The sequence below is a fragment of the Triticum urartu genome, chromosome 2A (genome assembly GCF_056163025.1).
Source record: "Triticum urartu cultivar PI428250 chromosome 2A, HENAU_Tu73, whole genome shotgun sequence".
Classification (NCBI taxonomy): Eukaryota; Viridiplantae; Streptophyta; class Magnoliopsida; order Poales; family Poaceae; genus Triticum; species Triticum urartu.
Window position 1 is genome coordinate 447,155,083 of NC_141874.1, and position 14,656 is coordinate 447,169,738.

The window sequence follows — 14,656 nt, forward strand, 5'->3', positions numbered from 1 at the left end:
GTGGAGGCCAGCCGCTCCTCCTGCTGGCGTTCGAAGTAGGCCGCCCACGCCTGATGGTTGCGGCGGCGTACTCCGGGCGGGCCCGCTGCTCCTCCGCCAGCGACGCCGACCTCGGCGTTGAAGTAGTCGGGGCGCATGACGTCGGGCAACGGGGGCACGGGGACGCCCACGGCGCCGAGCCTCCACTGCCCCGGCGCGTGCATGTCGGGAGGCGCCGGGATGTTTGCTTCATGCTGGAGGTGGGCCTCCCACTCGTGCAGCGAGCGACGGCCGAAGCCATTGGCTGCCACCCCGTCGCCGGGGAACCTCTTGCCCATCGTCTGCAGCGGCAGAAAGAGTTCGTCGGCGGTGTTGGAACCGGTCTTGCCCTCGCCCTTGCCTACAGCTCGCCGGACCTCTCTCTCACTCTGTGCTCTAGTTCAAACGATCAAGAGAGGAAGTAGAAGGGTGGACACAGGAGGTTCCCAGTGCTCATACACCGCCGCTCGTACGGCCTTGTATATTCCCCTCGAGCAACAACTCGAGTGCACACCTATTACAACGTCACCGTACAGGTTTTATACCCAGGGCCAGTGACTGGGCACGCACCCTCACCCCCTGCTCTCTCGCGCCCACGATCTGCCCGCCTCGCTCGCGGCAGCGACGCGCTCCAGCGCGCAGCTCGCGGCTGGCTTCCAACGGATCATGCACGAGATCCCCGTACGGCTCGCCAACAGGCCAGGCCACCCACGACGTGTTCCGTGTACATGCACACGCACACTCAAACACCACATACGCACGCACACACGCGACTCACCACGCTCCCGATTGGTCCCGCGCGCGCACACACGCACGCCCGACACGATCACCGTGGCTTATGCCCAACACTCACCCCCCTAAGCCACGAACTACAGCAGGTGAGTCCATCGTCGTCGATATCGCCATGGCCGCCGTACCGCGCAGCACCCCTCGTCCCGCGCTCCCGGCCCGCGCTCCCGCCGCGCGCGTACGCGATCTGCGCAACCAGGTCCAGCGCCTTGACGCGGTCCACTCCCGCGCTCCCGACGTGCCCGCTACGTCTGGCGCGCGCCCATACACGCGCCCGACACGGTGAGCCCGTCGCCATGGCTTGTTCTGCCACGCTCCGCACGCCTTCAGCTCGCGCCATGATCGCGCTCCGACGCGATCCATGCGGCCGATCCAGCGTGTCCTGGAGCTTGGCCTTCCCTCCGCCGAGCCACGCCGCGCCACCGCAGCCTCTGCGCCACCACGCAGGTCCGCCGCGGCCGCCGCGCTCCCCGCATGCACGGCCTCACCGTGCTCCGCCGAGCGGGACGAGCGCCATCGCCGGCGAGCTCCTCCGAACCTGTCGCTCTGATGCCAATTGTTGGAACTGGTCTTGCCCTCGCCCTTGCCTACAGCTCGCCGGACCTCTCTCTCACTCTGTGCTCTAGTTCAAACGATCAAGAGAGGAAGTAGAAGGGTGGACACAGGAGGTTCCCGGTGCTCATACACCGCCGCTCGTACGGCCTTGTTTATTCCCCTCGAGCAACAACTCAAGTGCACACCTATTACAACGTCATCGTACAGGTTTTATACCCAGGGCCAGTGACTGGGCACGCACCCTCACCCCCTGCTCTCTCGCGCCCACGATCCGCCCGCCTCGCTTGCGGCAGCGACGTGCTCCAGCGCGCAGCTCGCGGCTGGCTTCCAACGGATCATGCACGAGATCCCCGTACGGCTCGCCAACAGGCCAGGCCACCCACGACGTGTTCCGTGTACATGCACACGCACACTCAAATACCACATACGCACGCACACACGCGACTCGCCACGCTCCCGATCGGTCCCGCGCGCGCGCACACGCACGCCCGACACGATCACCGTGGCTTATGCCCAACAGGCGGCAGCTGTGCACGGGGGAGAGAGGGGGCTGCGAGCGGGTGCGTCTCCGACGAGGGAGGTGCTGCTTTACATAGCGGCGGGGGGGGGGGGGGGTGTTGTGTGCACGCGTAGCGGGAGGGGGCGCGTCGCCGCACCGCGTCACCCGTGAGGAATCAATGGAAGGCTGACCGGCGGCAGCCTTGGCATTGATTCCCCGCGGGAAACGAGGCATTGTGAGGACGACGAGGCGTGGGCCGCTGACTCGGTGGGCCCGCCGTTCGTTTGCGCCAAAACCGATTGCCCCGGCATCCCCGGACGCCCCCAGCGCGCCGGGTTTGGCCTGAGTCCGCATGCGCCAGTTTCAAGCCAAACCGACGAAAAATGCACTCCTAGAGCACGACTAGGCTAGTTTTTGGACACTAGTATTAAAAAAGAGACCTTGAGGATGCGGTTGGAGATGCTGTGAGCTTCAGATGGGGGAGTTCCGTACTTTGTAGCCGGCGCTTGGGGTGGCACACAGCCGGGCCTTGCCCTTGTGCTGGTCGATTGCAAGAGGCTCTTGGAAATTTTCTCAAAAAAAAAATTACTCTCGGAAAATATGCCAGGTGTTACAAATTGGCTCGCAATTAGTTCGCTGGTGGAACCCACGTGGATAGCCTCCTGATGGCCAGAACCAATCGCGGTCGCCTGAACACGCGCAGGTACACAAAATCCGCACTCGCTGTCTCACGTACGATCCCACACTCTTGTCTCTTTAAGCTTTGCCACACTGCAGTACTGCAGCCGACGGACGCCCCATACTCGTCTCCATCGTCTAGGTTTTCGCCTTGCCAACACACTACGCCGCCGAAAATATGCCCTCCAACGCCGGTGACGCCCGCCGCGGCGCCCAGCTGGGAAGCGGTGACGCCGCGGATCTCTTGCGCGCTCCCCTTCCCTGTATCGGGCGCTGCGAGGCCGGCTTCGACGCGGCCGCGCGTGAGGAGAAGGCCGCTGCCGACCAGGTCGAGCCCGAGCGTACCTCGATTGGCCGCGCGACGCCGAAGGACGTCGACGATGCAGAGGGCTCTGCACGCCGGACAATCACGGAACACGCCAAAATTCTCCCACTGCAGCCGTCATCGGATGGATGCGTGGAGGTGGAGGTTCCGATCAACAAGAGGAAATCCGATTTGGTGAAAGGAATCCATGTTAGCGATGGTGAAACTGTCGTCCAGCCCCACCGGCCAAGATCTTGAGGATTAGCTACAAGACGAAAGTGGCCACAGGAGGCAGCAGCGGTCCTCGTCGTGGTCGTGGTGGTGGACGCGGACGCGGTCGCGGACGCGGACGAAGCTCTGCAGGTGAGTCAGCGCAGAATTCTTCGTCCTCACGAGGCAACAGGTGCTGGCTGATTGCGCCCTCTCCTCCGGTGCCTAACAGGCGCCTGTTTACAGCGCCACCTCCTTCTCCAGTGGGTGACGACGGCCATCTCCAGGTTGAAACTAGTTCGGAAGATGAAAGCAGTGATGGAAGTTTGGAACCGGACGAAGCAGACGTCACAGCATTGTATCTGCTCGCTAGTGTTTCTGAGATGGTCGCTAACGATAGTGATGGTGATACAAGAAATAATGCTGTTCTTCCTGCGAGGAGAACTAGGAAGGACGTCAACATCCATGATGAAGGGACTTCACAAGAAGGTGGAGCTAGAAACTGCACAGGAGGTACACTCTAGAATACAGTGGTTAAATATTCGTAATTATGCAAATGCTCACAGTTACATATATACTCCTCCTTTGTTCTTCACTACTAGGAGCTTCCTGGGGAGCCCGATAATTAAGCTGGAAACACCAAAGGAAAGAGAAAGGAGGATACAGGTGTGTGTGTGTTCAAATTCACTATTAGTATATTAAAGGTTAATTATGAAGAAAAATATATATTGATTCTTGGATTGTCACATATTGTACACATACAATCTCCCGGGGGAGTTTATTACTTCATGCATCTCCTTAAGTGGGATTATAAAGCGAAGTTTTATTCTCAATTTTTTTTTGAACTTCCGGCGACATGTACACTGACTGCTTGAGTCCATATTATAAGAATCTTGCATATCCATCAAATTTAAAAGTAATCAAATGGGATCTTGCGGAGAGAACATCGGCGCTTCTGTCCTCGTATAATTAGTTCATCGTTTGAGGTTCCATGTTAGTGGCAGAGTAGTGCTCGCCTGGTCGATCTAGTGGGAGTTCTACATTGTTTATTTTGAAGATGCATAAATGACTGAAACTCAAGGAAATTAGGTCACTTGTGTATGCTGGGAAAAGCAGCCCTCACACACATGAGTGATGCGCAATAAAACCCTTTTTCAGGCAAAATAACTCACTTCACTAAGCATTTTTTTAAACATGATTTAGCATGTTCATACTTTTTTGGAGTTAACGGGCAGCTCGTACAAACTAGAGTTTTTTTTATTTCATTTATATTATGAGAAGTACATTTGTTGTTTGTGGTTGTTAATTAAGAACAAAATGATAGTTCTATATTAATAAGGAGATATAATATATAAACATGATTTTGAGTATTACGTTTGCACATACTTTTTTTGTGAAAACCTTTGCACATACCTGTTATCAAGTAATCCGCACCAAGTAGAAACATATATCTCATTGCAGCATCGTATACACAATATTGTATGCCACTTTTTTTGTTGGTCCCTAAGTAAAATTATCATCAATTTTGTTTCCTAGAAACTTTTCATTAATGTTTTGTGCCAGTTAAATTCTTAAAATGATTTTGTTAGACATATTAGGCTAATTTATTTGATGGTTTCCATATTGCCACATGTTCTATAGTGGGATTATTTTCTGTTTTGAGGGTGGAATTATGTTCTCTTGGTATCATAAAAGCCTTGCCTGATGTATGCAATCTTGGGAGCTAATATATTTTGAAAACAAAATTGTTTCACACTAGTTGGTGGAGTGTATGGAGGTGTGCAGATGTGAATACATCCACCATGAGGCCAACCCGATCCGCTCGGTGTTGGATCGTGTTTTTGCTACTTCGTCTTGGGACATTCTTTTTCCTCGAGCTTCTCTCTCTACCCTGCCCCATGTTGAGTCAGACCACTCCCCCCTCATCTTTGGATTTGGGCGTATCCTCCACGGTAATTTCTTCTAGATTCCAGTTCGACGCTTCTTGGCTTTTGGTTGATTTTTTCTTTGATATGGTCTCGGCGAAGATCTCCTTCCTCCTTAATTCGAGAGTCGGGTCTTTTGGCCCAATGCACGACTGACACTTCTGCTCTTACCAACTTCAGAAATTCCTCAAAGACTGGGGCCGTAATCGCGTGACTGATGCTCTCAAACGCTAGTGTGACCTGTTGAGGCAGGTCTCGTCCTTAGATGCAGAGGCCGATTCGTCCGGGCTGTTGGCTGGCAATATCGTTATGAGCTTGAGGGCTCTCTCATGCAACTACACCAGTAGGCTGAGGTCTATTGGAAGCAAGGTGGCACCATTAATTGGACTCTGAAAGGGGATTCCCCAATTGCGTATTTTTTTCTATTGCCAATGGCCGCTGTTGCAGATGTTCTATTGATAGTTTGGTAGCCCTCACACACATGAGTGATGCTCAATAAAACCCTTTTTCAGGCAAAATAACTCACTTCACTGAGCATTTTTTTAAACATGATTTAGCATGTGCATACTTTTTTGGAGTTAACGGGCAGCTGGTACAAACTAGAGTTTTTATTTTATTTTATATTATGAGAAGTACATTTGTTGTTTGTGGTTGTTGATTAAGAACAAAATGATAGTTCTATATTAATAAGGAGATATAATATATAAACATGATTCTGAGTATTATGTTTGCACATACTTTTTTTGTGAAAACCGTTGCACATACATTTTATCAAGTAATCCGCACCAAGTAGAAACATATATCTCATTGCAGCATCATATACACAATATTGTATGCCACTTTTTTGTTGGTCCCTAAGTAAAATTATCATCAATATTGTTTCCTAGAAACTTTTCATTAATGTTTTGTGCCAGTTAAATTCTTAAAATGATTTTGTTAGACATATTAGGCTAATTTATTTGATGGTTCCATATTGCCACATGTTCTGTAGTGGGATTATTTTCTGTTTTGAGGGTGGGATTATGTTCTCTTGGTATCATAAAAGCCTTGCCCGATGTATGCAATCTTGGGAGCTAATATATTTTGAAAACAAAATTGTTTCACACTAGTTGGTGGAGTGTATGGAGGTGTGAGATGTGAATACATGCACCATGAGGCCAACCCGATCCGCTCGGTGTTGGATCGTGTTTTTGCTACTTCGTCTTGGGACATTCTTTTTCCTCAAGCTTCTCTCTCTGCCCTGCCCCATGTTGTTTCAGACCACTCCCCCCTCATCTTTGGATTTGGGCGTATCCTCCACGGTAATTTCTTCTAGATTCCAGTTTGATGCTTCTTGGCTTTTGGTTGATTTTTTCTTTGATATGGTCTCGGCGAAGATCTCCTCCCTCCTTAATTCAAGAGTCGGGTCTTTTGGCCCAATGGACGACTGACACTTCTGCTCTTACCAACTTCAGAAATTCCTCAAAGGCTGGGCCGTAATCGCGTGACTGATGCTCTCAAACGCAAGTGTGGCCTGTTGAGGCAGGTCTCGTCCTTAGATGCAGAGGCCGATTTGTCCGGGCTATTGGCTGGCAATATAGTTATGAGCTTGAGGGCTCTCTCATGCAACTACACCAGCAGGCTGAGGTCTATTGGAAGCAAGGTGGCACCATTAATTGGACTCTGAAAGGGGATTCCCCAACTGCGTATTTTTTTGCTATTGCCAATGGCCGCCGTTGCAGATGTTCTATTGATAGTTTGGTTATAAACGATGTTTGGTTTGTTGACCCTCGCCTGATTATGGATCACGTCTTCAATTTATTTTCTGATCAGCTAGCGGCCAGGCTAGCCTTGGGTTTCATTATCTCCCCCAATCTTTGGGCCCAGGATTAGGCGGGTTTCAGACGAAGAGAACGCGGCTCTTCCGATTCCCCTCTCAGTTGAAGAGATTGATATGGCCATCAATTCACCTAATGTGAACTCGGCCTCGGGCTCGGATGGATTCTCGACCCCTTTCTTTAAACGGTTCTGGCCCACCCTTCATTCGTTGGTTTGTGATATTATTCAAGGTTTTTTGTCTCGGTAATGTGGACATTTCACACCTTAGTTATGCCATCCTTTCCCTTATTCCCAAAGTTAAGGGTGCTGAGTCTATTTCTCAGTTTCAGCCCATTGCCCTGATTAACAACTTTGCCAAGTTCCCTCCTAAAGGGCTGGCAACGAGGCTATCGCCTGTGGCCCATCGTATTATTAACCCTTCCCAATCCGCTTTCATAAAAGGTAGGTTTATTTTAGATGGTGTCCTTTGTATGCATGAGATTGTCCATGGCCTTAGGATGAGAGGTACCAGAGCGATTATTCTCAATCTTGACTTCGGGAAAGCCTGCGACTCGGTTAGCTAGGATTTTCTCCGTCACGTCATTTTTGCTAAGGGATTTGACTCCGGTATTGTCCATAGATTGATGCAGTTGTCTCTGGTGGTCATACAGCGATGGCTATCAATGGCTCGGTTAGCAAATTCTTCGCCAATGGTCGTGGCCTTCGGCAAGGCAATCAGGCTTCGCCTATTCTATTTAACTTTGTTGCAGATGCAATATCGTGTATGCTCGACCGGGCGGCCTCAGCCGGACACATCTCCCCTGTCATTTCCCACCTCCGCCCCAGGGTATCACTCTCCAATATGAGGATGACACGGTTATTCTTGTGGAGTTGAACGACTCCTGTATTGCTAACCTTAAGTTTATCATGCTCTGCTTCGAAGCCTTGTCGGGGCTCAAAATCAACTCTTCTAGGAGCAAGGTTATTGTTACGGGAGTTGACGAGGCCGAAGCATTGCGTGTTTCCCAACTTCTTAACTATTCTCTAGGGGGTTTTCCCTTCAAATACTTGGGGCTCTCTATCTCTCCTTTCCGTCTATGTGCCATGGAGTTCAAACCTTTGGTTTCTAAGGTAGGAAATAGAGTTCTACCGTGGCATGGTAGATATAAAACCTTTGCTGGCAAAGTTTCTCTTATTAATTCCTGCCTTTCCTCCCTCACTATGTTCACTATGTGTTTTTTTACTTTCTAAAGGCACTCATGCAAGCTTTGACAAACATAGAAGGGCCTTTTTTGGAATTCTGTGGATAATAAACGAAAATAGATTTTGTTAAGTGGGATATCATTTACAGACCAAAAAGCCTTGCTGCTTTGTTCCCTGTTCTCTCGGAGGAGGTGGACTCCGTTTCTTGGCCTCACACTACGTCTGCGAAGTTTTTGGTCAAATCGTTGTATGCTAGGCTTATTTTTGGACCTCCTTCCACCAAGTTTAAGCAAATCTCGGCGGCCAGGATCCCCTCGAAGATCAAATTCTTTCTCTGGCAAGCCTTTAGGGGCTGACTACCTTCTGCTGATCAGATTCAGAAGCGGAACGGCCCTGGTTCTGCCTTCTGTGCTTTATGTTCTACCATAGAAGACACTAATCATATTTTTTTCCATTGTGTTTTGGCCAAGCTGGTTTGGGGGTGTGTTCGTTCTTGTTTGAACACCTCTTGGGCCCCTGGTTCCTTCTCGGATGTTCGTCTATTGACGGCCAATTTACAGGGCCGATCTAGGAGGCTGTTTCGGATTAGGTTGGGTGCTCTTTGCTAGGCGCTATGGACTACTAGAAACAAATTCACTATTGAGGGTATTTTCCTAATAAGCCTGCTGATGTCCTATTTAAAATGTGTTGCAGCAGTGGAAATTATTGATTAAATCGGCGGACCGTGATGATATGGAGGTGCTGATCAACAAAGTGCGGGCGTCTGCAAACTTGATGTCATCTCCATCCGTTGGCGCTTCATCGTAGCTGTTGGGCATTCTGAGTGCGTAGGTGGTGGCCTGCGTGCCCCGTTTGTATTAGCCGTTCCTGTGTGCCGCTATACTGTACTGATGTTCTCTTGTTCTCTTGCCCTGTGTTGGGTGGCTCGTTGACTATGGTTGGCTTGTGTGGGCTGTGTTGGTTGTTGCTACTCTTCCGTATGGCTTTATCTATAAAGTCGGGCATATGGCTTTTCTCTAAAAGAATCTGAATTCTCAATTTATGCACACAAGGGAATGTGTTTGGTAGGAAGGTAATTTTTGCGATGTGTTAATATATACCCAACTCATGAAAAATATAGATGTCCGTACAAAAGTCTGCTCACTCTTATTATGTGTGTGAGGGTATGTGTACCAGGATATTTTTTTTTTGAAATGACCAGGGGGTGGGGGGGGGGGGTGGGGGGAGGGGGGGGAGGCTCCTCATCTGAATATATTTTAAAAAGGATAGAGTTTACAGGGCTCACGTAATTCATCATATTAGAAAAGCACAGAAAGCCATAAAATATACCTACAGAAGACCGTACGTTCCTGAAACAGAATACTCATTTCTCTATTAGCCGGGTTTCGTCGGTTCCATTATATGTAAGCAAGAGATGGATTAGGAAATCACAATGATCTATATAAATGGCCGAAACTCAAGGAAATTGGGTAAGTTGTGTGTGCAGGAAAAAACAACCCTCACACACGTGAGTGATACTCAATAAAAACCATTTTAAGCAAAATTACTCACTTCAGTAAGCATTTCTTTAAACACGATTTATCGTGCATACTTTTACGAAGTTAACGGACAACTCATACAACTAGAGCGTTTTATATTATGAGAATTGCATTTGTTGTGTGTGGTTGTTAATTGATAACAACATGATAGATCATTTTTTTTCGAACCATGCATGAGGAGTGCATGTAAATATATAGATAGAAAGAGGGGTACGGCCGGCAGAATCCTGCACATGCACAAATACAGCACAAGCCAAAAAAAAGCAGATATAAAAGGAGAGGGAACTCTAGGAACAAAAACAAACTAATTAAACTCCGTTATATCAGGCACAGTGCGCCATCCCATTTTTGCTTGCAGTGTCCCACATATTAGCCTCCGTTTTAATCTTGTCCAGAAGCCGCTGAATCGGAGTGCGTGGGTGTGTTTTTTGTATCAAAAACTCTACTGTTCCGTTCTCTCCAAATCGACCAAACGACCAATGTAACTACAGAGTTCACAGTTTTTTTCTTTAGCACCTTGCATCCTTAGCCTTGCTTGACTCTTACACTCTCCAAGATCAAGCCAGCAGTAGATCGAAATTAATAAGGATATATAACATATAAACGTGATTCTGAGTATTACCTTTGCAGATTTTTATTGTGAAAACCTTTATATGTTATAACATATACTGTTTGATATTAATAAGGAGATCAATTATCAGTATTAACTGTTCTTCGAATCATAAAAGCATTATCTGATGTATGCGATCTTGAAAGTTTATATATTTTGAGGAAAAAAATAGTATTGTCGCACACTTGTTGGCGGAGTGTAGAGGTGTGCGGGTGAAAATACATCCACCATGGATTGAATCTGAATGCTCAATTTATGCACGCATGGGAATGTATTTGATAGGAAGATAATTTTTGAGATGTGTTAATAAATACCCAACTCATGAAAAATGTAGATGTCCTACAAAAGTATGCTCAGTCTTATTATGCGTGTGGTGATATGTGTACGTGGATGAGTTATTCCTTGTATTAGAAAAGCACAGGAAGCAGTCATAAAATATACCGACAAATGATCATTCCTTCCCGTAACAGAATAGTCATTTCTCTTTGGCCGGGTTTCGTTGGTTGCATTATATGTAAGCAAGAGATGGATTAGGAAATCACATCTACGATATATATCAGAGATAAAAAAAGATCTAACCGACTCAAGGAACAGATAAATATTGTGGTCACTGGGAGAAGGGTTCCTCATTGTTATTGCCGTGGAGCTCATTATACACTATCGGCATAAATGACGATTATTAGCTCAATAGTTCTATATCCCTTATGCTATTGAAGCAATCACCCTTGATCTATCAAAGATAGTTTCCCATATAACATATGCAACATGTTGTGTTGTACCACATCTAGAATTTCTAAGTCAAAACCTATAACATATACCTAGATATTATGCATGTTCAATCTCCAGACAACATATTTTAAAGCTTTGTTGTAATCAATATATTATGTAATTTTAATAAATTAATAGTGTAATTAATTGCCACCTAGTGTTCCGTTATCACAATTAGCAATATTGTCATCTCAGGTTGGTATTGCTAGAGTAATATGTGTAAGTTCTAAAGTTCACGTTGTAGGAGTTAGGTTGCTATTGAAGTGAAATTATTCTAGGTGGTGTTAGAGAAGTATCTTCAGAACTGGTTAGGATTAACAGGACATTTATTGGATATCTAATGAAGGCGCACTATGTCAGTCATTGTTTCTAGCGGTAGTTTGGGTTCACAGACCATCTATTTTACTAACTATGTTCGGGGCCGCGTCACGTGGATCCACCCACCACTTCTCCGGGGCCGCCGCCCGGAATCCTGCACCTTTGGCCCCATAGAAAGGATCAGTCCCCTCAAAGCCACGCCGCGAGGTCCAGCATCCGTCTGCACCGGAGCTTCACCACTAGGATCTGCATAAGCATGAGAAGTTTATGTCTGCGAACTCACATGCCTGAAGAAATGTCATGGCAACAAACTCAGCGAGCGTGACTTCCAGGTTGGGCGGCAACACCAAACCTCCCCCACGGGATTTACAGGCATTTTAGGACTCGGGAGTGTTGTGTAGCCTGGGAAACAAATTGGTTTCAGTGTGCGTGTGTGTTGCTTGCTCTCTTGTGTAGTTGTGCAAGACGAAGGTTTGGTGACGGGTCTGATTGGGTATGTGCATGCTATCATGGGGCATGTGGAGAGTTAATTGTTTTTCTTGGAACATGTTTGTCATGTGCATGTAGTGGCCGTGTCCATACATTTTTCACAGGAAATATTTGTTGGATTGTAATTCAGAACTGTTCTTGCTTGCAAAATACATTTCTGGAACATCAATTCTTGTAAGATAATTGACTTATTATTATTTTCAGGTCGCCATTGGTATAAGGATTTGCATCAGTTCCCAGAGGCATGTTTGTCGAGCTAAAAGGATCTATTGCTAGAATTTTGCTGATATTTTAGACATTTTAGTATATATCTGCTGAATTAGTACTCTTGTTGGGTGGAGTACATTCACCGAAACTCAATGTTATATTTAGTGCTTTTGGCTGTGATGTAATTGTAGACTGCAGGATGGATTGTTATCCTTTTGGTTGTGATCTAGTATTGAGCTTTTGAACATCCAAATTTACACCTATGATGGATTGCTGAGATATATATTATGATGGATTCCCCTTTTCAAAAAAAAAAGTCCTAGTAGATGCAACTTTAATTACTCTGCAGGTGTGTTGTAGATTATGAACGTAAGTGACAATGAGTACTTCTATAGTTCTATATCCCGTTTCTATTAAAACCGTCACTCGTTTGTAGCACGCGATCTCGTAATCCAATCGATTGTGATGATGAGGAACGTTGCGTACATCTCAGGTCCGTCCATCGTGTGTGATACAGGTGCGCGATTGGCTCCCATAACCGAGTGCTGTGATTGGTACCATCACAAATGGTTCTTCAAAATTATTTGTGTGTGAAGTTGTCCACCCGATTAATTCAAACATGTAGTATTTCAACATCGGACGTACTTAATTTGCACAATAAAATGTCTGAATTACATTTACATACGTAAAATATGAAAGTTTAAAACTAAAATATCTAACTATATATAGCTAGCTAGGTGTCGTCTTCTACTTCGACGTTGGCTAAGAACACACGGGCGGCATCCATGTTGCCAACAACCATGTCCACCGCTTCGATCGACTGCGACATGCCGGCTTCACAGCCGTGGTGGCCTCGAATACCAAAACAAAATGGCGTGTGGCAAGGATGCAGTTGGGCACGATAGCAGCTTCCACAACTGCATTGGCCTCAGGCTCTACGCATTCAACATTACGGTGGGTGGCGTCAGGCAACTCGGCGAGCTCACAGGTACACTCCTGCTCCTTCAACTCATCCATGCATGCGCCGTACAACTTCCATAATTCTTTAAGTCCAACATTTGTGGACAGAGGGTCGTTGAGCTTGGAATCAGCATCAGACTCAAACCCAAAGAGTAAGGGCTCGGGTGGAGCAATGGGGGCAGACACCGTGTACATTGGTATGACGGGGCCGGGTGCAGGCTCTGAGGAAACGGGGGCAGGTGGCACGTGCCCTGGCACGACGGGGCGGGGCGTTGGCTATGGGGCGTCTGCCTCGTGGTCTGGTATAATAGTGCCGGATACAGGCTTCGACACGAGGTGGGCGGTCTGGTATAATTTCCATTGTGATATACACTCACATGTCGTGGTATATACGGTACATTCATTACTATGAAAAGGCCTACTAATAGTGTATTAGTTTTGCTTACTAATGACGCATCATTGATGCGTCATTAGTATCACGTCACTAGTATTTATTACTAATGACGCACCACTGGTGCGCCATTAGTATCTGGTATACTAATGGCGCACCACGTAGTGCGCCATTAGTATATAAAACCATAGGCCTCACGAGGTGCCCGTGACGCAAACCATGACGACCTAGGGCGCCAGGCGGGTGCCAGCCCACGCAGTGTCCTCCTTTTTCCTTTGGTGCAAGAGGAGCAAGCGCAGCCGCGGAGTACCGAGGCATCAGGCAAAGGTTGCCATTTCGGTGCAACAAGACCAAGACCAGGAGGACTGCAAGACGGAGGTCATTGTGGAGTCCAAGACGGCGTCACCACCAGAGCTTTGTGCAGGCGAAGACTACTTTTGTCAGGATAGCTAGCACTAGCTGTCCCCCTTCAAATTAGCCCGTCATTGTTGGCTCCCTTCCCGCTCGATATTTGGGAAGAGGATCAGGGCCTCTATAAATAGAACCAGCCACCCACAGGATCGGAGAGGGCCAGAGAGGTTGAGAGAGCCAGAGAGGTTTAGAGAGACAAAGAGGCATAAACAATCGAGAAGAGAGAGAGAAGGATGACTGGACTCCTCCCAGCAGTTCATCGCCCCAGCCAAAAACAGACCCTCGCAAGGCCGTTTTTTCTTGTATTGTTTATCATCATCAGCCCAAGAGGCAATCCACCACACCACACACTGGAGTAGGGTATTACACCACAATGGTGGCCCGAACCAGTATAAACCCGGTGTCTCTTGTGTTGTTCTTTCCATAGCTTAGATCTTAGCAAGGAGGAGGGGTGCAGGTAGGTAGGAGACGAAATCTCCGCGCGCACCCCAGTGTTCGAATCTCAAGGGTCTGCTGGAACCCGAAATCTGACATTTAGCGCGCCAGGTAGGGGTGCGCCGGAATTCGTCTTCCACCACCCCATTCTCCTCCGACCATCGCGCCCATGTCCGACACTCGTCGGGCCCGCGCCGAGCGCCGGGCCGCTCTCGCTTCCCACGTCACCCAGACGTCTCCTGTCGGCGGGCGTCCTCGCCGTTCCCCGTCACCTGCCGTCAACGCCGCCACCGGCCCGGTGGGGGACGAGCAGCAAGCATCGTCTTAGCATCCGTCCGTGCGGCAAGACGGCCGCACCGCAACTCCCTCGCTCGCCCCGGCTGGTTCTTCGTCTCGCGCGCTCCGTGCACCCATGGAGGCTCGAGCTGCGCTCATCGCGGCAAACGAGCTCCTGCGCTACCATCCCGTCGACGACGTCTACGAAGAATGGCTTGACCGCGTCACCGAGCTCGTCCGCGCCGCAGGGGGCTCTCCTGCGCCGTCCGTTCCGC

General features: G+C 48.3%; 1 pseudogene; it reads left to right on the forward strand.

Moving 5' to 3' along the window:
- Positions 1-2,709: 2,709 nt before the first annotated feature.
- Positions 2,710-3,577, forward strand: LOC147985416 (uncharacterized; annotated as a pseudogene).
- The last annotated feature ends 11,079 nt before the right edge of the window (positions 3,578-14,656 follow it).